This window comes from Capra hircus, chromosome 26, assembly GCF_001704415.2.
Source record: "Capra hircus breed San Clemente chromosome 26, ASM170441v1, whole genome shotgun sequence".
Classification (NCBI taxonomy): domain Eukaryota; kingdom Metazoa; phylum Chordata; class Mammalia; order Artiodactyla; family Bovidae; genus Capra; species Capra hircus.
In genome coordinates this window covers 38,564,927-38,592,612 of record NC_030833.1, presented here as the reverse complement: position 1 = coordinate 38,592,612, position 27,686 = coordinate 38,564,927, and the positions used below count along the sequence as shown (strand labels likewise).

At 45.7% G+C, this 27,686-nt stretch overlaps 1 protein-coding gene across 2 annotated transcripts in view; it reads left to right on the top strand.

Moving 5' to 3' along the window:
• PCGF5 (polycomb group ring finger 5) overlaps positions 1,421–27,686 on the top strand; it is a 115,040-nt gene continuing 88,774 nt past the window's right edge. The window contains exon 1 of one of the 2 annotated variants that reach the window (XM_018041378.1): positions 1,421–1,520. The gene's annotated coding sequence lies outside the window, so the exon portion shown is untranslated. The remainder of the gene's footprint in view (positions 1,521–27,686) is intronic. The other variant, XM_018041379.1, reaches the window with a different exon arrangement.

The following is a 27,686-nucleotide window of genomic DNA, read 5'->3' as shown; positions in this document are numbered from 1 at the left end:
TACTCACTTTGATCACCTTGAGCCTCGGCTTAAGGAACACCTCAGTTTTATTCCTCCAAGGGTTATTATGTGCCCTGATGAGTAAAGAGGGCACCTAGCCAAGGTGTGGTGAGGTGGAGACACAAAGACAAATTGGGAGCACATTCTGGGTTTTTGGAAGTGTTTGCTTTTTGCAAGATAAGATTTGTGGATGGTCTATCAAGAGACCCTCCTGACAGACTCTTCTGAGTTTTTGTTGTCCCGCAGAGTTGCAGATGCTTAATTTTTTTCTCCAGGCATCATGTCTCCCATCCCCAGAGTTCTGCTATTAATAAAACCAGGTTCCTGTTCTTCAGAATCTACAGCCTAGTGGGGGCACAGAGTGGGCACATGACTGACCCTCAAGTCAGGCTGATGGCAGCCACACAGGAGGATTCTGCACAGGAGTCAGGAGGCTGCAGAGAGGTCAGGAGGCTGCACAGGGATAGATGGTGGACAAGCTGAGCGGATGCTAGCTGGACAGGTCGAGGGGGTCATGAATTTTCTAGCAGAACATAGAATGGGATCAAAATCAATTGTGAAAGGACAGGGGCATCTGAGGGTTTGTAACAAGGGTTTGGGGGGGTGAGGGTTGGGCACTGGAAAAGAGGCTGAAAGGTGGAGGCCCAGCTATAGAGGCTTCGGAGACTAAGGAAATGGGACTTGCGGCTCCAAGAGCCATCTGAGGATCTTAAGCGTCTTTTGGCAAGGTCAATTCTGGGATGGCTACTTGAATGCTACCTGGAGAACAGATTTACAACAGAGAAGCTGAGGACAGGCGAAGGAACTGCGATCTCCCAGGGACAGCTCAGACAGGAAGTCTCAGCTTGACCATCGCCAAAGGGGCATATCAACCTTTGAGCTGCTCTTCTCTCCATCAAGGGCAAGCGTCCTCCGTCTTCCATCTGTGTATGAGAGTGAGGGTGGTGGGGGCGGGGGGGGAGTGCCCCCTTCTACGCTTCTATGGCTGGATGATACGACGACTCCAGCCTCAGAAGTTTCGAATTTCTCCTTGCCAAGGTCGGGCCCCTACAGGTGGGCGCCTGCGAGCCCCGGCCCCACGTGTGGGCCCCACGCCCGGCCGCGGCCGCGGCTCGTCCCCTCCAGGCCCGGACGCCGCCGCGGGCCGGGCCGGGCCGGGCGCTCCGGGAGCTGCGCGGCGGCTGCTCGAGGAGGCCTGGCGGGCGGCGGCGAGAGGCTGTGCCCCAGTTTGTGTCCAATCAGGGAGTGCGGGCTGTGCCCCGAGCCGGGCAGCAATGCGTAAACAAACCCACGGCAACTCCTCCGCCCCCTCGGCGCGCTCGCCCCGCGCCCGCCGCCGCCGCCGGCTCGGCTCTCCTCGCGCCCGCCCGCCCGGCCGCCCCCCCGCCGCCCCGCCCGCACCCTGCGGCCCCGCCCCGCCCCCGCCGGCGCGGGCGCCCTCGGCTGCCTCCCCACGCGCGCGCGCTCGCGCTCCACGCGCCCCGCGCGGCCCGCCCGGCTCGTGGCCTCCCGAGAGCGAGGTAAGGGCGATGCGCCGGGACCCGGGCGGCCGCCCCGCGCGGCGCGGCCCGGGGAAGTTTCTGGCGTCGCCGTGTTCCGCCGCGCTGGGGGGAGGCGCCCGAGCGGCGGGGGGCCGGGCCGGCCGGGAGGGGGCCGCCGCGCGCCCGGGGGTCACAAGTTGCCCAACCTGCCATCGGGGCGGGCTGCGCGGCGAGGGGCCGGAGGCGCGGCGGGGCCGGGCGCAGCGCGGGCGCGGGGAGGGCCCCGAGGAACTTTCTCCTCCCCGGAGGGGCTCCAGCCAGCCCGGGCCGCGGCCCGGCTGCCCCGGCGGCCGGCTCCCCGGCTGGAGGGGGCCCGTGAAACGTGTTTGAAGAAGCTGACGCAGTTTGTGACGCTCGCGGCTTCCTGACGGGGACCGGCAGCGGCAGCGCCTTCTCCGAGGAGGGACGAGCCGAGGCGGCGCTCTGGCCCTTCCCCCGGAGCCGCGCGCTCCGGCGCCTAGTTCGGGGGCCGGGGGCTCGGGGCGCGAGCACCCAGTGGCGGCCGGGAACCGGGCCCCGGCAGCGCGCGTCGCTTCCGTTTTGATTAGCTCGGGTTATTATATAAGATGTCACGGAGAGGAAAGGGGCGAGCGGGCGGCGCGTCGGCGAGGGCGCGTCGGCCTTCCGCGAGTGGCGGGGAGGGGCGGGAGGCCGGGCGGGCGGGGACCCACCTGTGCGCCCGCCGCGCCCCCTGCGGGTGCTGCCCGCGCGCCGGTGGCGAACGGGGACTGGAAGGGGGTCGGCGGCCGGGGGCACGGACGTGCTCGGCGCTCCCCTCCCGACCCCGGGGACACTCGGGCAGCGGCCGAAACGTGCTGTTTCCTCCTCGCCGCCCGGCCTGGGTCGACACATTTCTGGCTCCGGGCGTTTGTCCTTTGAAACATTTGTTTAATATTAAGGAAGCTGCGTGTGCGGCCGTACCCGTACGCCCGAAACGTGTGGCCGTGGGCTCCGGGACGGTGAATGAATCATCGCCCCGCGGACCGGGCGCCGATGATTCATGCGCGGTACACCCCGCGCGTACTCGCCGTGTGCCTCTGCCCCAGGGACCGCGGCCCTTCCGCGGCGGTGACGCCTGGAGGGCCGGGGGGGGGAAGAGTGTGCAAAAGGGTGGGGTTTATTTCCCCCCGCCCCAACTCCCGCAGTTTGGGGGAACTTTAGCGGGGAGGGGTGTCAGTTTGCCCAGATTTCCCGAGGCTTGATTCCCCTTCTTAGAAGAGTGGCGAGATTCCACCTGGCTGAGTTGATGAGTCGGTTCGCTGCAGGTGTGAGTCCTCTCATTAGAATCTGCAAGCTGTCAAGTGAGGTTTTGGACTCACTAGAAGGCATCCTTCGAGTAATTGCCTCTGCTTAAGTACCGCCAGGGTGATTAGCAGAAAGTTTAAAAGTCAGTGGATCTTAAAAATAAGTAGTTGCTAAATAGAGGGGTTCTACTTAAAGGCTTAGGTTTAGGGCTTTTTTTTTTTTTTAAGCCAAATCCTACAAGGAACCTAGTTTACCATTAATTCAGAACTTTTGACCACTGTGACCACCCTTAAAGACTAACTTGACTCATTCCTACCACGCCCTACGCTTTTAAGATTGAGTAAAGTTTTCTCATCATTTAGAACTCAACTCAAATAGCATTTACTCAGCAAGGCCCTCTTGATTAACTTAAGTGGCCTCTCACCCCTCACCCCAGGGACCACCCCCAGGCCTATTTTATTTTCTTCCTAGAACTTAATCACTATCTGAAAGGATTTTCTTTGGGTGTTCTTTAAGTCCTGTCCCTCTGCGCTAGAACGTAAACTACACTATGGCCGGAGTTTTCGCAGGGTTTGTTACTGCTGTAACTCTAGTACCTGGAACAGTGCCTGGCATAGTAGGCACTCAGGATTTGTTGACTAGCGAATGAATAAATTCCTTTTCCCTGATTTCTTGGTGAGTCTGTCTTTGACTGTTGAACTTAACTGTAACCTTTTTGTGGGCCAGGCACTAAGATGGGACAGTTCTAACTTTTTTCTTCCAATTTTCTTTTGGTTGATTCATTTCCTCCTCTGTGGTGTTAAATTACAGCACAAGGTGGATTTGAGCTGTATATCCTAAGATGCCGAGTATGAAGAAAGATAAGGCATGTGGAGCCTTGTCAAGAGAAAGTGTAACTGTAGAGGTTAATGGGTGATTAAAAATATTACCTGTGCTAGTTGAGGATATTGAAAGGAGATTGGCAAAGTCAGTTCCCACAGTACTATATGTTTCCAGTGGTATTTGAAATACTGATATTTCTATATTCCTCCCTCCCCACTGCCTGCACACCAACCTCAAATGTAGCATAGTTTGGGATGGTCCCTAGGAGGTAGCACTAATACTGTGTCTTAATTTAACTGAATACAAGATTTCCGTCTCTGCGGGGGCCTCAGCTCTGTTGTGGTCAGTGTCCATAGCTTAACTGCATAGGAGAGTAGATAGAAGGAGTTATTTTAAGGTATATTTTAATTTGAATACTTTCAATGGATTGTAAAGAATTAAAACTATAATATGTCAGTGGTATAATGGAAGAAGGAGTCGAATGTCGTGCTTCATACTACCTCCCTTCAGGAAAAGCTTTAGCAAACTTTTTGATTATAAGTAACAAACTTTGCAGGCATAGCTTTACATTGTAGGAATCTTCTCAGAACCCAGTTCTTCCTAATTTACTGCCAGGGACGAGTGGGCTTCCAGAAGTTCCCTTTCCGTAGTAGTGTAATCTCAAGAGTGAGCTCAGACATAATAGAATTTTAAAGCTAAAGGGGACCTTAAAGTTGTTTGGTATAATTCCTTCCTTTTTATCAGTTCCTTTATGCCTTCGGAAACTAAAGCATAGTGGGATGATGTGCCTAGGGAGCAGGGCTGGGATTAGAATCAAGCACCTTGACTTCTTGTTTGGAAGTCCTCGAGTCAGCCAGCGCTCCCATAGTTGGGGGTGAGTGGTCCCTGTGGTAGCGGATTCTCTGCCTCTTACTGGTGAACTTTTAGAGTGAAATGATGCGTATTCAACCTTGTACCCTCCCCTGTGCCTTGGACATCCAAGGGATCAACACATACTTATTGAATGTGGTTGGACAAATGCATTTTAAGTTAAAAAATTGATTTAAGAATTGAGAAAGCAGGAAAACATGTATCTTTTCCAGATTAAAGATGTTTTTGACAAGGAAGTCAGAATGTTGGCAGTAATTAACCTTAGAGCTTTTATGGTAATGAAGCTGTTGCTTAATTTTCATGCCTCCAAAATTTCAAGTAAGATGGCTTACAACTTGTAAGTGTATGCACTTGCTTAGTTGGCATAATTATTCACTGAAGGAACAGTAGAAGGCTGTTTCAGGACACCTGGTAAAGGTCTTGCCTTTGCCACAGTGAGGGAGGTTCAAGAGGGAGGGGTCATATGTATGCCTCATATGTCCATGTTGATGTACGAAAGAAACTAACACAGTATTGTAAAACAATTATCCTCCAATTTAAAAAAATTGGAAAAGCCTCGACTTCTCAGCCAGACAGTTGAGGCCGAAGCTCAGCTGTGTCCTTGACAGGCAGGGCTCTCTGTAGCAAGTTACTTAACCTTTTTGAATGTTCTCATTTCTGAATGGGGATAATACCGCTGGATAATGTATATAAATTACCTTGTGTACACTAGGCCCTTAATAAATGGGAAGTTATATTTTGACTTCTAATTTATATGACCAAGAGAACAACTTCTAAAAGCTTCAGTTTTCTCAACTGTAGAACTGGTGATTGGCCTGGGAGGAGGGGAATTAAATGATCCTTAATGTCTTCTCTAACTGTGTAGTTTAAGGAACTGATAAAAGATACACAGTTCTGGATACGTTCTAGTGTCTCCTAGTTTATAGTCTATGGGAACTTGAACAGAATTTATATCCTCCTATGTGTCAAAATTGTATAAATCTTAATTATGTTGAATTGGTTCACAGTGCTTTTCAGATCTACTGTACCCTACTGCTTTTTTGCATATTCATTCTATTTTTGAGAGTTTGATAATGAAACTCCAGTTACAAATCTTAGTTTATCTACTTTAAAAATGTAATATATAGTGGAACTATCTGTAACTTCATTATGTGTTTTCTAAGTCTCTTGTAAATGTGTTATCATACTGTCATAATTTAAAAAAGAAAAAGAAAAAATAATGTATAATCTTCCTACAGTTCTAATTGAAATTATCCATATATTCTTCTAATAAGAGCAGCTGCAAAAATGGTTAATTTCTAGGCCTTCCTAAGAATTTGGTATAATTAGCTTTGATGATCTTAGCTACATTTTCATTATTTTATGTGCTATATGCTAGATACAAAGTTAACTTGAATATTTCAGCCTCTCATTCATCTTACTATGTATAAGGCAGTATAAGGATGTACGTGAGTTAATCACACACGTACATCCTTCCTTTGAGAAGCTTGGGAAGCATGTAGGGAGCTTAAGACAGATGCATGCTAAGTCGCTTCATTTGTGTCCGGCTGTTTGTGGCCGTATGGACTGTCGCCCTCTAGGCTCCTCTGTCCATGAGATTCTCCAGGCATAAATACCGAGGTGGGTTGCCATGCCCTCCTCCAGTGGGTCCTCCCAACCCAGGATTGAACCTGCGTCTCTTGCATCTCCTGCACTGGCAGGCGGGGTTTTTTTTTTTACCACTAGTGCCACCTGAGAAGCCCATAAAAGGGGTCCCCACAGACTTGATTACGTGGAGGAACTGTTACAGAGGCACAGAGTAAGTGCTTTGTGATTTTTGAGAAGGAATGTACTGTTTCTAGCTGGGGAAAAATGGGGAAACTTGAATTAAGGAGTCTTGAGCAAAGCTTTAAAGAATTGGTAGAGTTTCAACTGGCAGAGATGTAGGGCTCAGCCTATACTAAGACTTGAAGGAAAGGCTACATGAGCATACCCAAGAATGGAGAGGAACGTGGTCAAGCTGGTGGGTGAGGAGCCTTGAGGCAGGAGAGTGGGACAGCAGGCTGCGTGGCAGAGGTAGGACCGTGTTGCGAGCATTTGGAATGCTGGGCTGAGGAGTCTGGTTAGTAGGCTGTGCATAACTATCAACAGTAGCTTGAGTGGGGGAATGATGTGATGAAACTGTGCTCTATGACATCAGTTTGTATTGGAGGCGTCATGGTTAGTCCCAGTTTGAAGGCTAGTAAAATAGTTCCCAGAAGAGAAGCAGTGAGAACCTAAGTTAGAATAGGGGCAGGTGGGTGGCTGAGAAACTCTAGAAATAGGAAATGCATTGGGATTTGTTGTCTGATTGGATGAGGGACTTGAGGGAGGAGTCAGGCTGAAGCTAAATGACTTTGGATGGTAATGGCAGGAAATGAAATCATCAAGAAGGCCACTAGTGAAGCACCTGTAAGTGTGAGCAGTCAGTGAAGATGTGCCTAATTAATGGAAGTTTGGATTTGGATATGTCGATTTCCATGTGCCTATGGAACTGTCCAAATGGATGGCAGCTCTTAAAAACAGAGATGGAATTGCAACCATCCTTATGACAGGGGATGCTGAAGCTGTGAGAATGTTTCCAAGTGTGAGTGAGAAGGGTAAAAGGCCAGGATGGAGCTCAGAAAAACCATGTTTGTGGGCTTGAAAGGAGATAAAAGAGGCTAACAGGATGCCAAGAGGATAAGCTGGAAGAGAAGAAGGAAAAACTAGGGTAAAGAAAGGTGAGGAAGGAGAATTTGGAGGGGCCAATAGGGTAGAGACCCTGAGATAATACTTGGGAAAGGTTGTTAGGATTGTCAGTGAGACTGTTGTCAGTGGCCTTTGAGGGTCAGGGTCATTTGGGCAGTGGAAACGGAAGTCAGCCAGGGCCCTGAGAGGCACCTGAGTGTAGACTGGAATTGGACTATGAACATCAGAGGTCAATGACTCGAGGTGATGAGGGGGCCAGTGGACACTCTTAAAACTGTACGAAAAGCCCAAGAGTGCCATGCATTGAGTGGCTGTCAGTAGAGAGGAAGAGACTGAAGCTCAAGAGAGGGAGCAGGAAGGTGGTTAGTGCTCCTGGAGCAGGAGGGAAAGGAGCTGGAGAAGGGGACCACGTATCGGATTACCCAAGACAGTCTCAGGTGACATCTGTCATCCCGGTTCAGTGGTAGGATAGTATTTGGTCAAATATTACAATGAGTTGGACAAGTAATGCCTGTTTTTATTCTAAAACAAAGTCCCCTTTTGAATAATAAATCATTTGACCGTGACAAAGGTGGTTATTCATGGAAAAACATGTGACATGGAGGGGGAAAGATTAAATGAAGGCAAGAAGAAACTGCCATTGAAAGAAGAAAGTTGGAAGCTTGGAGGGAGTGTGATTGCATCTGAAATGGGTTGGTTCCTCTTTTTTAAAAAAGAGGAAAAAAAAAACAGAGGAGGCCAGTTTCTTGGCTGAGAGTATATTGAGAGTGAGAGGTAAAGCTGGGAGGTGGAGGAGAGGGGAAAAGATTTGGGATGAATCTGAGCATAACAAGAGCCAGCGGTGGTGAGGAGGACCTGACAAGGTGCTAAGAAGCCTCCACCTTAGCCTTGTGATATGACGAGTCTTCCCTGTCTTTATGCTTTTTCTCCAGCAATACTCAGAAAATTGGAAGTGGAGATGGTGTGAGTATCATTGAAACTGCCAGCTCCATATGGGTCCTGGGTTGAGGAGGAAGGCGAGTGAAGCTAGTGTTGATGGACTGGGAGAAAGAGCTGGAGAGACGTGAGAGTAGAATGTGTAGTGGCTGGTTCAGCAAGAGCAAAGGAAAGGGAGGATTGGAGTGTCGGGGGAGGGTGTCCGGGGCTGGGTGGTGAAGGGCCTGGGGGACTTTTGCAGTAGCTCATGGTGATGGAGAGGTCAGTAGTGAGCAATGATGTGAATTCAGAGTGTGGCTGAACCTGAGGATGGTGAAATGACACAAGCGTGAGGTAGAATTTCACTGATCTTCAGGAACTATGAGGCCAGGGTGTCAAATCACACTCACACACACACATATGTTTTTAAAATTCTGGAATCCATTTATTAAAGCCTTTCTGAGCTTTTAGTTCACAAAGTTGGAAGCATCTTAAAAGAGGGAAGTTATTCCTTCATTTAAAAGATGAGGAAGCTAAAATCTTTTAAAGGCTTTCTAGGAAAACTAAGACCCACCCCAGATCACAAGCATGTGTGTGGCAGAGTTTCTCTGGAAAGAATCAGAATCCCTGAATTTCAGATTAGTGTTGCCCTCCAGGGCAGAAGGAGCAAAAAAGTATCCACTGAACAAAGTCTTAGGATGCTTCCTCCTAAGGAAGGAAGCTTGCTTATTGCTTCTAGAGCAGCTGTGTTTGTGAGCACAGAAACCCAGAGGAGGGCTGTGGAGTCATGTCCACAGTCTCTGTACTTCTAACCAAAAGGCAGGTGATGGCATCTCTGAGGAGGACCCGTGGAAAGCACCCCTTCTTTCCTACCAATTAAAAAATAGATGAGAAGCAGCAGATCGCCAAAAAATTTACTTCATTATTGATGAAGACTAGGCTGGAGGACACAGCTCAGTGGGAAGCCCAAAATGGTCTTATAAACTGTGTATACCCTAGACTAGGCTAGACTTTGGAACAGCCTACTAGATGGAAAGTTTGAGGCTGCAGAGCAGAAACACCCGTTTCTGCCTCTCACTGTTCAGGCAAAGAGACGAGGCCGAATCTCTCATGCCCGATCTCTCTGATAGGAAAACGCCATCCATTTGTAGACTGAGAAACAGAGCCACAATAGCACAAGCCAACCAAATAAGCGGCTCCACCTCCGTGGAGAAAGCATGGTGCGGGAAGAAGGCAGGTGTGGATGGGGATTATCCCCGCCCCTCCCCCTTGGGAAACCCTGTGGGTATCAGACAGGCATGTGTTCCCCTCGAAACCCCAGGTTATAGACCACTCATAACTTTTGTGTTTATGTTAGAGTTAAACTAGCTTCTGAGGAAGCAGGTGCATTTTTATGTTAACCAGAAGTGAGTGAAATGACTCAGAAGGTGTGAGCATAGTCCTTAGTTAGTTGATTTCACAGCCATGCCAAGTGGTTCTCTCCTCCCTGTCTCAGGAATCTCCAGAAACTCACTGGTACCATCACAGAGACCACCTTTGATAACCTGCTTTTGAATTCAAAGTGGAAAGTTCTTTGTCCTCATAAAATGTTGAAGGAGCCTTTGATTGGACGTATGGCACTTGGAGTTTGTCCTGATTCTGTCACTGTTAGTGACCTTGCTGCTAAGTCACTTCAGTTGTGTCCGACTCTGTGCGACCCCATCCCTGGGATTCTCCAGGCAAGAACACTGGAGTGGGTTGCCATTTCCTTCTCCAGTGCATAAAAGTGAAAGTGAAGTCGCTCAGTCGTGTCTGATTCTTAGTGACTGCATGGACTGCAGCCTACCAGGCTCCTCCGTACATGGGATTTTCCAGGCAAGAGTACTGGAGTGGGTTGCCATTGCCTTCTACTAATTAGCTATTACATGCCTCAGCTTCCTCATCTGCAGCATGGGAGAGCACAATGCCTGTTCTGTCTCCCAGGTATTTGATGTGAAAGTGCTTTGCAAATAAATAGTGTCATACACATGTAAGATATCAATGTTACTGTGTGGGATAAAAGGTACATTCTGAAGTTTAAAACTTTTTGAAAAGTAAAGTGTTTCACATAAAACAACTGAGATGACTGTTGAATTTTGGTGGGGCACTGGTTTAGGCACTGAAGATGAATCACGGTGACTTTTCTACCTTTAGCCACGTCAGTGGGTATAACAGTTCTGGCCAAGTGTGATTAAAGCAGTGCATTTACGACAAACGAAAAAATTGCCTTTTTATCTGTTTCTCTTTTAACTGCTAATGTATTTTTTTTTACTGTAAAAGATAACATATATATAACATTTTGAAATGCAAATGTCTAGTTCAATGAATTATTTAAAAAGTGAACATCCATGGAACTACCTCCCAGCTCAAGAAATAGGACAGTTTCATTCCCCACCCACCCCTGCACAGGAGTCTTTTTTTCTTTGTTAGGTGCTTGCTTTTTCTTTTCAGGGAAGTTATAAACATTGACAGGTCCAAAATATGTGCTTCTTTGAGTGGAATTAGATCAAAAGTGTAATGTTAGTGTTTCACTTGGTAGTTATTTATTATAACTATGAACTTAGTGTTTTGGGTAAGTCCTGAGTTTTCAGCCTTAAGGATCATAATCTTCAGGTTTAGAGCCGTCAGATTTTTGTCCTTGGAATGGAACACAAAAAGTTGTAATCCTTTGGATGTGAGAAAACTTAACTTGCCCAGTTACTTTTTAAGTATTCTGATCATTCCTCCTTTGACTGTTTTTAGAAATGAAATAACTAAGACTCCAGTATTGATGATGACTTGTACAGTAGTCAAAGGTCTTCTTGGAAATACTTGAACATTATCAAGGCAAATACCTTTCAGTTCAGGCACCATAGGCTAGATCTGAAGTGGCAAGAGTCAGTGAAAACAGCTTTATTGCATGAAAACAACCTGTATTTTCTTTCATTATAATCTAGTGTTCTAAATACTGCCATCTTTTAAGGCTTAATTAACGAGTCAGTAAATCAGAAGATTTTTTGGTATCCAGAATAGGATTATGTTTTGTTTTTTATGTTTTTATAATTAAGACAGAAAATGATGGTAAACATGACAGTAATTGAGAAAGTATCTTAGCTAATCAGATGTGTCTATAAAAACAGAAAAGCCATGAGTGTTTCAAAAATTGATAAAGAAAAGCTCATCTTTGGGGGCAGTTTCTGTGGTTGTAGGATTGAGTTGTTGGGATTCAGCAGTTTGGTGGATTGAACATACGTTAATGTGCCCCTCTTGAAGCACAGTTGCAGTGATGGCGAACGAGAGATGGGACGCACCAGCACACTTTTGGAGGATGAGAACCAGACAGGCCTGTGGCCGCTGACTTAGTGTAATGGAGACAGGTGCTGCTGCTGCTGCTGCTAAGTTGGGTCAGTCGTGTCCGACTCTGTGCCATCCCATAGACGGCAGCCCACCAGGCTCCCCCGTCCCTGGGATTCTCAGGAGGTTGGGAATAGAAACTAGGAAGAAATGGCCAATTTATTCCCCAGAATTCCAGAAGTGCTCTGGAATTAGAGGCTCTGATGCAGGGCAGGGGACTGGAAATAAGGGCTTGATTGAAAATCTAAAAGGAACGAGACTCTCAGTTCGCTTCCCCCACCCCATATAGCAAGAGAAAGTCCTGAATATTTTGTCTTTGGAGAAATCAAGGAGAAAATTAGCAGCTCTGGATTTAAGGATAACAGGTAAGGGTGAAACGCTCAACTGAAAACAGAGTAATTTAATGAAATTGTGCGTACCAAATGGTGAGACCTGGTATGACCTTTTAACTCATTCCCAATCCTAGGGTAATCAGATAATCACCAACCTGGGCAGGATATTGAAGGACTCTTCTCTGGGCAAAATGAACGACCCGAAAATAAAAAGAACCTACGCGTACTGATATTTTCTCCCACAATGAGAAAACTTAAAAAAAAACTTACTACCCAGTCTTCCTATGGTGAGCCCACTACTAGTCAACCACCCTACTCCTTCTGTGAACATGGAACTTAGAACTAGTTTTTTTAAAGTGTGTGTGCACACTCAACTGTGTCTGGCTCTTTGTGACCACATGGACTATAGCCCCCCAGGCTCCTCTGTCAATGGAATTTTCCAGGCAAGAATACTGGATTGGGTTGCCATTTAAAGTCAGTGAATATGAGACATTTGAAGAAACCATTTAGCAATGAAAAAGAAGGAACCAGAACAAATGAGAAAAAAAAAAAATCATGGAGGAAACAGAAATGCAAAAATAAGGAAATGGAAATAAAACCAATCCTGGAACAGGGCTGTAAGGTAATAATTAGACAATAAGAGATAGGTCTTAATTAAAAATAGGATGGCAAAAATCATTTGAAGGACCAGAAGAAAAAGTAGAAATAAAAGCAGAGATATAAAAAGGAGTAAAAAATAGAGTTAGTTGATCACGTGTTATATTAATAAGAGTTCCAGAGAGACTACAAAAATAAAAAATTTAAAATAAGCAAAAAAATTTTTTAAAAGAGAGATTACAGGGAAAAGTAAAAGAGAAGAAATTATCAAAAACATATTACAAGCTATTTTCCCAGAACTGGAAGACATACATTTGTAGACTGAAAGAGTTCACAAGATAGCCAAGTGAATGAATGAAAAAAGATCCGCATAGTGAGTGTGTATAAGACATAACATTGAAGATTTTTAGGATACTGATGAAAATGGGAATAAGCTAAATCCTGTCTGGGGTGGGGGGAACAGATAACATACCAAAAAATTGGGAATTGGAATGGCAGGTAAGAAACAATGGATTCATTCTTTCAGAAGTCTGAGGAAAATTGTTTTCAGTCTAGAATTTCAAAGAAACTATCAAGTGGAAGATACAATATGGACATTTTGTGCATGTGAAATGTCTCCAAAGTTTCTTTTCTATGCATCTTTTTATAGGAAGTTATGGATCGATATAAAAATGTGGGTATCAATGAAGAAAGAATAATCTACAGTCTTCTGGAAACAGTCAAACACAGGAGAATTCTAGGATGACAGTGAAATTTCAAGGTGGCAGTAGTGCAGCAGGTCTGGAGAGAAGCCAGTCCCACTCAGAGCAGGAGGAAGCTCTACCAGCAGCCAGTGTCCACACGAAAACAGAATCAAAACCAACAGATGCTCTGGTACATCTTACCAAGCGTGGGATGTTCCTCAGTGGGACTTTCCATTTCCTATGGAGTATTTGGTATAAATTATTGATTCATAAGACGTATTAAGTGGGGGAAGTAAAGGGCAATTATAAACTTCAGAAAAATTCAACGGTCTTACAAGGAAAAGCACATAGAGTGAGATATATATTTACTTCAGGTGATAGTTCATGGGTGAGCATTTCACGTGGTTGATGTCTCTGCTCCATGCAGCTCTTCAGGAACCCAGGTTCCTTCCACCTTGTGACTCTGCTATCCTCTAAGCCTTAGAATCTAAGGCATTGTCCTCACCTGTATGAGTGGTTAGTGCTTGATTGCAGCCCGTGTGCACTCCAGCTCACAGGAATGGGAAAGAGCAATGACGGGCAAAGGTTTAAAGTTCAAGCCTGCAAGTGGCAAAGATCACTTTCCCTCATATTCCAGTGGCAAAAATTTAATCACATGGCCACATCTAGGGAAAATATTCAAAATATTTTGTAACCAGTAGCCTTTCAGAACATAGGTTCTAATATGGAGTGAGAACTGCTCTAAAAGCTCCCTCCTGTATCAGACGTTAGCATTTTGTTTGCTGGATAATGGGGCCAGGAGAGGGTCCCTGGAAGGGCCTAAGAGAAGTCATTTACCAGCTGGTGTGGAAGTATTTTAATAGTGACTGGTGCAATGTGCTGAGACACATACCTTATTAACCCTGACCATTGGAAGGACTGATGCTAAAGCTGAAACCTTGGCCACTTAATGTGAAGAGTTGACTCATTGGAAAAGACTCTGATGCCGGGAGGGATTGGGGGCAGGAGGAGAAGGGGACGACCGAGGATGAGATGGCTGGATGGCATCACCAACTCGATGGACATGAGTTTGAGTGAACTCCGGGAATTGGTGATGGACAGGGAGGCCTGGTGTGCTGCTATTCATGGGGTTGCAAAGAGTTGGACATGACTGAGCAACTGAACTGATACATACTACCAAAGAGGTTGGGGAAGAATATTGACTTCACTCTATCATAGAAGTCTGGGAGAGGATAAGTTAGTGTCTAATAAGACATTGGTAATTTTATTAATTACTGAATGAAAGTCAAAAGTAAGTTGAGAAATATCAGTATAAGCGTATTGTTTAGGAATATAAAATTAAATATCAAAAGAGAAATAGTTGAATATTTTTAGAGTAGATTGCCTTTGGCAAGTTAGTTTGGGGTTGAGTGGAGATGTGAGAGAGGTTACCTCTGTGTTTTCATTTTAAGCCTGGTAGTAATTTGCATGAGTTATATTGACAAACATAAAACTCGTAAGAAAAAAACAGTAATCCAGTGCTAATAAGTACATTAGAGAATGATTTACATAATCCGGAGCTTTTAAAAATATGCTTTAAAAGTTAAGAAACATTGTTTCAAAGTTAGACTCCTCCCTCAGGACCAACTCCAGTCCTCTGGAATCACTGTGTCTCACAATCATTTGAGGGAGCTTTAAAAAAGTTCAGATGACTCCCGCCTGCCTGAGATTCTGGCTTCTTTGGCTCTGGGTGGGCCCAAGGGGATTCGTAACTTTTCAAAGAACCCCAGATGCTTCTGATGTATAGGGAGGGCTGACTCCCAGCCAAGTAGTTTAAATACCCTTGCTTCTGCTGCTTAAATGTTTCTTCTTTTCTTCCTCTCCTCTCTCTGCTTCTGCTTCAGTCTGATCTCTGACTCTCAGTTCTGAACCAGTGTGGATCTGTTTGGGGTCAGAATAGGAGAACAGAAAGAAGAGACATGGGAGAGGTCATTTGGATGACTGAGTAGTGAGAATGGCTGTACAGAAAGCCAGGATTGTGTCCTTTTGTTTTGCAGAAACTAATTATATTGATGGTCTTATCTTGCATTTCTGATGGAGTAATTTTAGAGCTCAAGTAAATTGAACTTAATGACATTTTGTTATTTCTTTACATTTGGTATTGCCTCCGGTGGCTAAATTCACAGCATCCTCAGGTTGCCTTCAAGTTCTTTATCTCCCCTAGGTTTGGCCCCTGATGGTCCCAGCTGTGGTTGACCAGAGGTTCACCACTAGCACCTGGGATCAACCAACAGTTCCTATAATGCTCTAGTTTTCTGGGAGGGAATTCTTAGGAGATCAGCAAGCAAGAGATGAAGGAATTTCAGAACTATGTAATTTCCCAAGGTTAGAGGTCTCGTTGAACTAGACTTTGATCACAAGAGATTTTGTATACCTTAAAGGAGACATGTTTGTTGTGTGGATGAGAAAGTGTAGACCTCAGGGAAGAACTTCTTTTTAATCTAACTGTCGATTTTTTTTTTATTATCAACAATTACAGGCATAGTTACTTTCCTTTGTACCTTTCCCCAGCCCCATTCCCTGCCTCTGTAGATTCAGCTGCTCTTGTGAATCAGATGTCAGAGAGCTGCTTGTGACCATTTCACTTGGTGCCCCATACCATGCAGGGGAGGATTTGCCTCACGCAGCATGTCCAGGGTATAAGGAGCTGTCCTGGCTGGTTTCTGAGCAAGTACTTTACATTTAATACATTTGTACGCTGGGGTCAGAGTGTGACCTTTAAGGTGAGGGATTGATTCAGCCCATCAGTCAGTCTTATTCAGAGCTTGCCCACGTAGCGCAAGTCTGTTCTAGGTCAGTGTATCTCACACTTCACTGCGCACACACACATGACTCTGGATGGCATTTCATTGCAGATTCCAGTTCAGTTGCTTTCAGGTGGGACCAGAGATTCTGCATTTCCATTAAGCTCCCAGGGGATGCTGTTGGTTCTCAGATGGCACTTAAAGAAACAAGGTTCTGGTTACCGGTTCTCAATTCTGATTGCTTTGTGGAATCACCTAGGGGCTTCTAGGGCTTATCTCTATAGATAACAGAGATATAGATATCTCTTTCTGATACCATTGGTCTAGGGTGGGGCCCAGATATGATATATATATGTATATATGTGTGTGTACACATATTTTAAACTTCCTGAGTAACACTAACGTGCAGATAGGATTAAGAACCACTGTTTCAAGCTCTGCACACTTGCTGTGACTCACAGGTAAAGATCTTCAAGTGTAGACTTTATAGCAATTTAGGAAGTATCCATAGCCTTTATGCATGAATACACCTACTTTGTGGGCTTCCCAGGTGGCGCTAGGGTTAAAGAATTCACCTGCCAATATCCAAGATGCAAGAGATGTGGGTTTGATCCCTGGATCAGGAAGATCCCCTGGAGAAGGAAATGGCGACCTACCCCAGTATTCTTGCCTGGAACATCCTATGGACAGAGGAGCCTGGTGGGCTACAGTCCATGGGGTTGCAATGAGTCAGACATGACTAGGCGCACGTGTGCACACAACGCACACATAGATGACTAAAGGCGGCTATCAGAGACATGCCTAAGAAGAGAAAAATAGCCTTTTCATTAAAACCCGTGTGTCACCTAACAGGAAAAATATTTAAAGTGATGAACAGATACAAAGTTAGTGTCTCTCTCGCTCTCTCTTTTTTTTTTTCTTCCCAGAGGATCCTTCTGTCTTCTACATCCTTTCACTAAGAGATCATGGGAAAATTATATTAGAAACTTTTTGATGCTTTGTTTTCTCTAGGGAAGGCTATACATTTACTTCCTATGTATATGTTTTGTTGTTACTTAGGCATTAAATCATTCCAACTCTTTGCAACCCCATGGCCTGTAGCCTGCCGAGCTTCTCTGTCCACATGATTTCCCAGGTAAGAGTACTGGAGTGGGTTGCCATTTCCGATTCCAGGGGATCTTCCCGACCTAGGGATTAAAGCCACATCTCTTGCATTAGCAGGTGGATTCTTTACTACAAAACCACCTGGGAAGCCCATGTTTATATTTACCTATAAATATATGTATTTGCAAAGTTTCCACATAGCCAGAATTCTAGTCCTTATCCTTTGCCAAATACTTGGGAAAATTTAGAGAATTTCCTATACTTTGTCTTAACTTGTCCTAAAACTTGAGTGACTTAACCATCCTGGTGAATAAACAGTTGTTATTCTCAGGATTTTCCAATGCTGATGGCAATGGATGACTTGATTTGCTCAAAAATCATAGGCTTTAGTTCAGCTCCGATGTTACTTGTTTTGTTATTCTTACAAGGATGATCCTAGAAGCAGATGACACTCTTCTTTATATTAAAAGTATGTAAATTACAATTTCTTGGGAAACAACAAGCATTAAAACCAGTGGATTAACATTAAATATGATTGTGTGGCTGAGACCATTCAGTCAAAAACAGGGTTTTGATTTTATTTCCTTAACATAAACTTGTCTGCTTCATAGACTCTGACTTGGGTCAGACCCTCCTTACTTCTCATTCGTGTTAATTTCTTTACTGGGACTCCCTGCACTCTTATTCCTCACAGCCGTTCTGCCAGAGTCCTCATTTGTGGAGGTAAATCTGTGGCTGAGGATAGAGTCTGAGGTTGGAGTCCGAATCTCCACGGTGTCTTGAGAACTCTCTGACCTGGCCCTACCTTTTCTTCACCCTCGTCACCTGTCACTTCCCTGGACAGTAGTTTTTCTCATGCCTTGGCTGAGCTCAAGGACAGGGGAGAAGATATCGGAGGTTTGGAGGAAGATACAGGTATGGAAGAGAGGTCTAGGATGGGGAAGAGTAGATGGCCCCAGGACAGGAGCTGTGATCTCTGGGCAGCGTGACGGCCCCCGAGGTGGGTGATGGCAGATGTGAAGTGAGCCCAGCTGGCATCGGCTGCAGAGGGCACAGGTGTGGGGCAGGCGGAACCTTGCACTTTGCATCCTGACGGGCCATTCCACCTCTTGTCTCTTGCTTCTGCATACGGTAAGGCCTCCATCTAAAACAGTTCCTTGTCTTTGCCTGGGAAAAAATGTCTCTTCCCTTAAAAAGTCCTGCTGGTAATTTTGTCCCCTTTCCAGGCATTATCCCTTTACCCCTGTGATATCTGGTCATCTCCCTCCATCCTGTCACCCCTGTTCCATCATCCAGCCGCTATACTGCACCACCACACCACAGCGAGCATCTGTTCACACGCGTCTCTACTGTGGACTTAGTGAGGGCAAGGACGTGATCTTTGAATGTCCACTCCATACCACAGGACCTGGCACATAGTGGACACATACAATAAATGCTGGATGAATCCTTACGAGATTTCTCTGTAAAGTGTCGAGACTCTGTTCTTGCTGGATTGGAGGTTTGAAAGTAAATTCCACTTAGTAGCACATGACGTGAATGATTGTATTGCTTTAAGTTTTAGTCTGATCTACCCCTACCACATATCCAAGTTAACAGATCTTTCCAAATATACACACATATGTGCATGTGTGTATATGTATGTGTTGGGCTTCCCTGGTAGCTTAGGCAGTAAAGAATCCGTCTGCAGTGCAGGAGACTGAAGTCTGATCCCTGGGTTGGGAAGATCCGCTAGAGAAGGCAATGGCAACCCACTCCAGTATTCTTGCCTGGAAAGTCGCATGGATAGAGGAGCCTGGTGGGCTACAGTCCATGGGGTCACAAGAGTTGAACACAACTTCATGACTAAGCCGCTATATAGATATGTACTTATCCACATGAAAATGGAGGGAAGTCAAAGAAAAATCAAAGAGTGTAAATATTAAATATCCAGGATAATGGACGTCGTAGACTCCGGCACACGGTGCACGTGGCTTCTCTGTTCTCTTTTGGGTGGGCCTCCTCGACTGGTACGAAATAGGTTGAAACCTGAAGGGCCGGTATTAAGCACAGAGACATTTTCAAGTTGTGTTGGAGTTATAAGACTCTAATTTTGAAAAAGTTTTCCCGATCATATAGAAACGTATGGAGATCTTAACTGCCAAAACAATTTCATGTCATTTACAAATGAATAAAACCCAGAGAGATATTAGGGGATACTTTCTTTTGGAGGTTACAGTTTTACATTTTTCCTTAGGAGTGAGGGGACTTAGTTCTGTCGTGATGTGTCATTAAAGGGCGTCAGAGTCTCCCCAAGTCTCTAAGCTTTAGTTTCCTCATGTATAAAATATGAGATTTAGTCTCCATTATTACCAAGGTCATTTTGAATCATCTGTGATTCTGGAAAGTTATAAAACACATCCTGTATCCATGGAGAGGAAAGTTGATTGGTGACTCCAAAAATAGACTTATTTTCTCCTTCATAACATTGATGTGCTCTCATTGAGGAAATCACTCTGTGTATATTGCCTTAATCAACCAATTTCTCGACTTTTTTTTTCTTATTGCCAGAAGCTCAAAAATGAATGAGAGACTGTCTTAAGAAACACCAAACAAATAGCTCTTGCCTCTTGTTTTAAATATAGAACTGAATTATTGTGCTCTTTTGCATTTCTGTTGTAGGTATTCAGAAGGCAGAAGGTGGTGATTTGGTAAATTTGGAAGCTATTTTGCATCAGTTCTTGCTGTCTTTTGTGTTTGTGTGAGAACCCCATTCAAAACATGTCTTATTTCTTCTTCTCTGAAAATATACTTTGCTTCATTTTTTTGCCTTTCTGCTGGCAACAAGTCCGCATAAAATACATATAAATACTTCCAGATTTTGTCAAGATCCTTAGGTAACAATTATTTTCCTCTATTAGCATACAGTTAACCTAGTGAGGTATCATTCCATTTTATTCCTCAGCCCCTTGATTTCTCAAATGTATCGCACCGTCAGCCTGTCCCTGTGTGGTGATGCCCTAAGGGGTCCTCCTCCAGTTGCTCTGAGGTCGCAAGGCCCGTGGCCACGCCATACCCTTAGGCCTGTCCCCTCTGTAGCATTTTGACCTGGTCGGGCGAGTATAGTGCTGGTAGGGAGAGTCTCCCCGTCTGTCAGCACCTGTGCTGGATCCAGCCCTTTGAAGCAGAGAATCAGCTCATTAAATGAACATCTTAAATGCCTAGAGAGGCTGCAGAAGTTTCACTTTGACTTTCCCTATTCTGTAAGACTGTATGTCCAAAGTATCAGATCACTGACTAGCTATGTGAGATAAGACAAGTCACTTACCCTCTCTGAGCCTCGGTTGCCTTCTCTGTGAAGTTTGGATTTGATCTCTAAAATGACGTGGTCTTCTAAAGAAATATTTTTTCTTTCTTGCTTTGTCATAATCCTTCTGACCCTGAACTGACTGACTGGCAGTCGGTAGTCTAAACATCAGTAGGTGTCAGTGCTTTCTCATGGTACTTCCTCAAACCTGTATGTTTCTTTTGCCCACTACACAGGCATTTATGGAGGTTTTTGCAAATCACTTATGACAATTTTAGTCATTTATTTTTCTATGCATATTGAGATCAGATGAACTCAACAACTCAATTTGTTTTGCCCGTGTACTTGGATAATAGCATAAAAAATAAAGCATTGTTATTTTTGTAGCAATAACAAGCATTTTTATCCAGCAAACATTGATGTCTTTATTAGTGACAACTGAGTCAGTCAGATACTATTCACCTCAGCTGTGGGGCAATGTGAAGAGATCAGTCCTTTGATATTTATCCATATTCCTCATCACCAGCCAAGATCTTTGTTCTTATACGTGTTTTTGAACTGTTGAAACTAAAAGCAATCTGTGGAAACGGGGTTAGAGAATGTTAAGCGACAGAATAAGTTTATTTATTCATCCAAGAAGTGCTTACTCCATACCTTCTAGCTAGTCTTTAGATTGGCATTGAATGAAAGAAAGATCCTTGACCCAAAGGAGTTTATTTTATAACAGGGGAATACATATGATAAGCAATAAGCATAGTACATATTTGTTATATGATTTGTTATAAGATAGAGCTATAGAAAAATGAGAAAATTGCGCAAGAAAAGGGGATGAACTGTGACGGGGAGTGGAGAGCTGGGTTGCAGTATGAATGCCATGGTCAGGAAAGGAGGCATGGTGGACAGAAAGCCCCCCAGGATGTCCATGCTCTAATCCCTGGAACCTGTAAATAGGTTGCGTTCCATGGCAAAGGGGCTTTCCAGCTTTAATTATAGTTATAGGCCTTAAAATACAGAGATCATCCTGGATAATCTGGGTGGCCCTTAAAAGTAGAATGAGTGGTCTGAGTCACAGAGATGTGGCTGAGTTTGGAGCAGTTCAGATGGGAGGGAGATACAGCCTGCCAGTGCTGGAGAGGGGCCATGTGGAGAGGGAACACGAGGGAGAGCAGCCTTGAGGAGCAGCGACCAGCGGGGAAGCGGGACCTCCGCCCTACAGCTGCAAGAACCTGAGTCTGGCCAGCAACCTGAACGAGCCTGGAAGCGTACTAACACTGGATCGGGTAGCCTATCCCTTCTCCAGTGGCTCTTCCTAACCCAGGAATTGAACCAGGGTCTCCTGCATTGCAGGTGGATTCTTTACCAGCTGAGCTATCAGGGAAGCTTATACTAATACCTAGAGCCTTCAAAAAGGAATGCAGCCCTGTTGATACCTTGATTTTGGCCTTGTGAGACCTGAGCAGGGGACCAGCAGAGCCATGCTGTACCCAGACTTCAGACCTACAGAACTAGGAGATTATAAATGCATGTTGTTTTAAGTCCCTGATTCTGTAGTAATTGCTCATAGCAGCAATAGAAAACTAGTACAGGGACTGAGGAAGATAGCCCTAGGTATCAGGAAAAGAGTATTCCAGCAGAGAGAACAAGGAGAGCCAAGTCCCTGAGTGAAATCCATCTGGAGGGTTAGAGGACAGCAAGTGGCCAGCGTGGCTGGAGCGGAGAAAGCAAGGGACGCCGAGGAGGAGGTCAGAAAGGTAACTGGGGTGGATGGTGGAGACTATCAGGGGCTTTGGCTTTTATTCCCAGTGACCTAGGGAGTCCTTGGAGCATTTTGATCAGAAAGTAATGTGTCAACTTAATTTTTAAAAGGATCATGTTGACTGCTCTGAAAATGAACTGTAGGGGAGAAGCTGGAGACCAAATAGGAAGTGACAGCAATTCTGATGCAAGGTGGCGGTGGCCTCAGCCGGTGGTAGTGGAGGTGATGAGAGGTGGCCAGATTCTAGATATATTTTGAAGATAAAGTCTACTCTTCCATGATTTGGATGCAGGATATGAGAGAGAGAAGAGTCAGAGATGATTCTCTCGTTTGGGACCTGAACAACTGGAAAGAGGCAGTTGCAGTCAACCAAGATGTGGAAAGCTGTGGGTGGAGGAGATTTGTGATGGGGGAGAATTGGAAGTCAGTTTGAACATAGCGACTGTGTCTGTTAGATAGCCATTTGGAGAGGCAGAGCAGTGGCATCCAAACAGGCCCAAATCCTAATCTCCAGATCTGTGAACATGCCACCTTGGGTAGCAAGAGGGACTTTGCAGATGTGATTAAATTAAGGACCTAACAGTGGAGAGATTATCCTGGATTATCCAATGGGCCCAGCCTAATCACATGAGTCCTTAAAAGTGGAGAACCTTTCCTTTGGTGGCCAGAGGGAGATGTGACTCTGGAAGGATCGGATCATCAGAGAGATTCAGTGTGGCTGGCTTTGAAGACAGGAAGGGGGCAGTGGGCCAGGGAATGGAGGTGGCCTCTAGAAACCGGAAGAAGCAAACGGATCTTCCCTAAGAGTCTTGAGAAAGGAACACAGCCCTGCCAATATCTGATTTTACCCCAGTGAAACTCATATCTGACCTGCAGGCCCATCAGAAAACACTTGTGTTGCCCTAAGGCTAGATTTGTGACAGTTAGTTCCAACAGCCATAGAAAACTAATACACAGAGAATGCAGCTGGACCTGAATCTGGAGAGGAGGGGAGGGAGGCCTGGAAGTGTGCGGATGGTATTTAAAGGCCCGGGGATGAAGGAGATCACCAATAGAATGTCCTCTTCTCTTCTCTGTCTCTGCTCAAAGCATTGAACCCTTGGCATTCCCCATCAGTGAGGAATAAGGAAACAGCAGAGCGTACCGAGACTGATCAGCCAAGGAGATGGGGGCAAAGACAGGGTGGTGTCCAGAGGGCAAGTGAAGAAAGCAAGTCAAGCAAGAGGGAGCGATTGTTTGTGAGAGATGCAGCTGATGGACTACATAAGATGAAGAGCAAGCTGATGCTAATGAAGACTTCCTGAAAAGGGGAGCAGAGGAAAGGGGTGGCAGCTGTCAGGGAAAGTGGCATCAAGAGAACTTTCTTCACTTTTATTTTTTTAGAGGTAGCGGTAAGGGCATGTTTGTATGCTGATGGGAGCTAAGAATTGCTGAGGAAATGTCCTTGGGTGGGCAGTAAGGATGGTGTGTTTGTAGGGCATGAGTTGATGTCTGCTTTGGTAGCAGATCGGTGAGTTGCAAGTGGAGGGTGGGTGAATGCGGTGGGAGTGTGTGGACCTTCTCTTCTGATGCTCCCATCTTCTTAGTGGAATAGGAAAGCAGATGAGAATGAGGATGGAGAAGGTGGTTTGGGGGATTTAACAAGCCAGGGATATGTAGTTGGATTACTTGGAAGCATTAAAAGCCCATAAGAAATTTATGATTATGAATTGAAAGGAGTAAATGACTCCATACACCTTTGAGAAAAATGCCACCTAATACTAGATACCGCCTCTCTTTAAAAAAAAAAAAAAAAAAGCCAAAAATTAAAGGACAGCGTAAAGTACAATTATGCAAGAAAAGCCCAATATTATTTTCTTATCATTTCTATCACTTCCTAGAAGATAACTTGCCTTATAGGGTTATTAAATTGTTGAACATAAATCATATTTTACTAAATCAAATTTAAGTGAATCTTAAGCTGGGTTCCTCTAAGTAACAAAACCTGGACAAGGCTTTATGGGACAATTAGTTTATATTGAGTAATAATACCAAAGAAAAGGATTGGCCCCTGGAAAGAGTTAATAGGAAAGAAAGGAAACTGGAGGCAAGATTTGTTCAGCAACTTGGTGACCACTGTGGATAGCTGGGGCTTGATCCCACAGGTGACCCTCCAGGGACATGCCCTAGAATTGTCCGATGGAGGACAGACTGGGGGCAGGGGTAATTCATTCATTTTTTTCATCCACTTGCTCCCATCCCCCATTGATCATGGATTGCTTCATGGAGTCTGAAGTCCATCACAGGACTCCGTGTGTGTCAGAAAGCTCAGTGGGTTCCTGCAGGTGACGGGAGGGTAGCTTGACAACAGGATACCCAGCACCGGGTGGAAGGAGTCTGTACTTGTTAAATACATGGTTTTCATAATTCATCTTCTTGTTCACTTTTTCCATGCCATGTGGCTCATCTCACGCAGTTAAGCTACTTACTAAGTGAGGAGCTGCTGAGGCCTTGGGGGTTCACTGATGGAGGAGACGCGGCCCCTCCCTCAAGTCTCCCAGTTCCCCGAGGAGCTTCCCCAATTCCTTTTATTCTTGGCATGTCGTTGTGGTCCGCTGGAATCCTTCTTAAACAAGAGAGTAGCATGTTGTGGTTTCTCTGTTAGAAGCAAATGGGGAGTCATTACTGACAGTGCTCTGGTCATCTGATAGACGGACAGACCCACCCCAAACTTGATATAAAACAATCATCTGTTGCCTCTCGTGGTTTCTGTGGGTCAGGAATTTTGATTCTGGTTGGCTGTGTAGCCTGTCTCCATTCCATTCAGGATCAGGACAGAAGGCTGAGAGGCTGGGGTGGCATCGTCTTAAGGCTTGCTCACTTACTGGTGCCTGGTCTGAGCCACCTGGGCTCCTCAGATGCGTCCTTCTCTCTGTGTGACCTCTCCATGTGGATTCTCCAGCATGGAGGCATCAGAGGTCCCAGGCTTGTTACATGGCCCCCCCGGGGCTCCCAAGGAGCATGGCTCAAGAGAGGAGGGGCCAGAGGAAAGTGTGTCACCTTTTATAACCAGTCTTCGAAGTCACATAGAATCACTTGTACCTGGTCACAGGCCTGCCCAGATTCAAGAGGAGGGTTCACAGTCATAATGCTTGATGGAGGCATGTCCACACCACACTGCAAGCAGCCCTGTCGGGTGGAAGGTATGTGTCAGTGTGGCCATGTTTGGAAGATAAAATCTCATGGGCAGTGTTATTGCAGTGACTGCTGATGGTCGTTGAGGGCTCACTGTGCTCCAGGCATGTGTTAAGTGCTGAGTGTGTTACATTATTTACCTTCTAGCAGGTGGAGTTTGTAAGGTGACCCCCGCCTTTTTATAATTTTATTTTTGGTCTTCATTGCTATGCACAGGCGTTCTCTGACGGTGGATAGCAGGGGCTGCCCCCTAATTGTGGAGCGCGAGCTTCTCCTTGCAGAGGCTTCTCTTGTCTCAGAGCACAGGCTCTAGGTGGGCAGGCTCCAGTAGCCGTGGCTCGTGGGCTCTAGAGCACAGGCTCAGGACTTGTGGCGCCCAGACTTGGTTGCTCCGTAGCACGTGGATTCTTCCCGAGCCCGTGTCCCCTGTGTTGGCAGGCAGAGTCTTAACCGCTGGACCACCAGGGAAGTTCCTTTGCCCCCTTTTTACAAGGAAATAGGGAGACTCAGTGGGGTTACATGACTGGTGTAAGCTCACAGAGGAGTTCTAAATTCTGTGATGAAGGGGCTGATGGTGGTGAGGAGGAGGTGGGGGCCTTACTTCCAGAAGGAAACAGAACCACAGGTCCCTTTCTGACTCCTCCTTCAGCAGCTCCTGGCAGTTTCCCCACCTTTTTTCCCTCCCTCTTCTTCCCTCCAGTATATTTCCATTTTATTCAATTAAATTTCAGTGATGTTGTCCTGCACCATTTTTCACTATTGTGCACAGAGATCATTTCAGTTATGCCTTGAGTCTGTGGATTGATCAGGAAACACAAGTATTACAAAAAGACACCTGAATTTATTTTAGAAAACTTTCTAGACCATAAGCTATTGGTATGTTGGAAACTTTTGTATATAAAAGGACACATTTCCTTATACTGTGGAATCTCAAGCTTTTTTTGCACCAGGGTCAGTGATTTTCAAAGGGGATTCCCTGTCCTGCTAGCGAGGCACTTATGTCCTTTGTAAATGCCCTCCTCCCTTCCCCTGCTCCTGTCTGCCCCTGAGAATGGCAGGCCTGTCGCAGAAAGGCAGTGGCTCTGAATCCTGTTCATTTGAAACCTCATTAGTGAGCATCTCATAGACATTGTGTCTTGGTGTGTGTTTCATGAACGAATTCCATACATATAAAACCTCCCAACTGCTGATTCGATGAGTCTGTGGTTTTCTTCTGCATCTAAACATCCAGTTTTTAGAAGTTATTAATAGAAACATATTTCTATCTTTGGGCACCTAGGTGCCTAGAAGAAAGAAGATGATTTGTTGTTTTGGCCTCACAGTGCCAATCTAAATATCTTTGGAGGGAGTAGAAACATACGCTTTGTTGAATTCACATTGCCATTTAGAAAGGTTCTTCAGGTTCTTCTCAAGATGACTCATTCATTCATTCAAAAAATATTGATTATCTACTAAGTGCCAGACACTGGGGGACCCTGCAGCAGTGAAAAAAACAGACAAAAATCATCTGCCCTCACGGGGCTTACTTTCTAATGGGTGGAAACAGTTAGTAAATACAGAATATGTACAGTTTGTCAGATGGTAAGGAGTGCTGCAGAGGGAAGTCAGTCCAGAGAAGGGAAATGCAAGCGTTAGATTATGTCACTCAGCACAGCTGTGTTCCCAGGACTTGCCACCTTCTCCAGGTAGATGCCAGCATCCTTACAGTGGCCCAGAAGGCTCTGCCAGACCTGCCCCTCACCTCCCTGACCTTCGACCCCCTCAGTTCTTGGCCACACTCACCTCCTTGCTCTTCCTTGGGCATCGGCTTTGTTCTTGCTCATTCATTTCTCTCTGTGTCACCACCTTCCTCCTGGTGACCATGAGCCTAAGTCCTTATCTCTTTGCCCAGGTGTCACCTTTTCAGTGGTGCCTTTGCTACTTACCATCTTCTTTTAAGTTCCAGTCCTTATCCACTGCTAGCCTTTCCTCTCCAGGAGGTCATAGCCCAGCAGAGGAGGTAACCGGCTGCCACCAGTTGGGCACAACCTTTGGCAGAGCAGCATCACCAGCTTTCACACTGGAGAGCTGTCTCAGTCCTTCAGTGTCACTGGGAGAGTCTCGGCAGAGGCCCTGCCTGTGGCAGCATCATGGGAATCTCGCCAGCCCCTTCAGGAGCATGATCTTACCTGAGCTCCCTTGGTGGGAGTTGCCAGGATGGCGTTTGCCTCCATCACACCGGGGGGGGGGGGGTGGTATGTGTGATGGGCTGGGTGTGCTCCAGGGCCCTCTTTCAGATGGACTGTTTCTGCCCCATGGCTTTTGGCTTGGTGTGCCTGGTATGTTTCGCCTGCTTCTCCTCCTTGGCAAGGCCGTTCTTGTTTCCTTTCTCTATGAGAGATTTCTCTCTTTCATTGCCCTCTGAGACTACCTCATCTGAGCTCTCTCAACTTTCAGTTTCACTGACTACGCTGACCTTTCATGTATTTCTTGCCTTTTTTCAGAAACCGAAACTGCATCTCATACGTAGCTGGTCTGT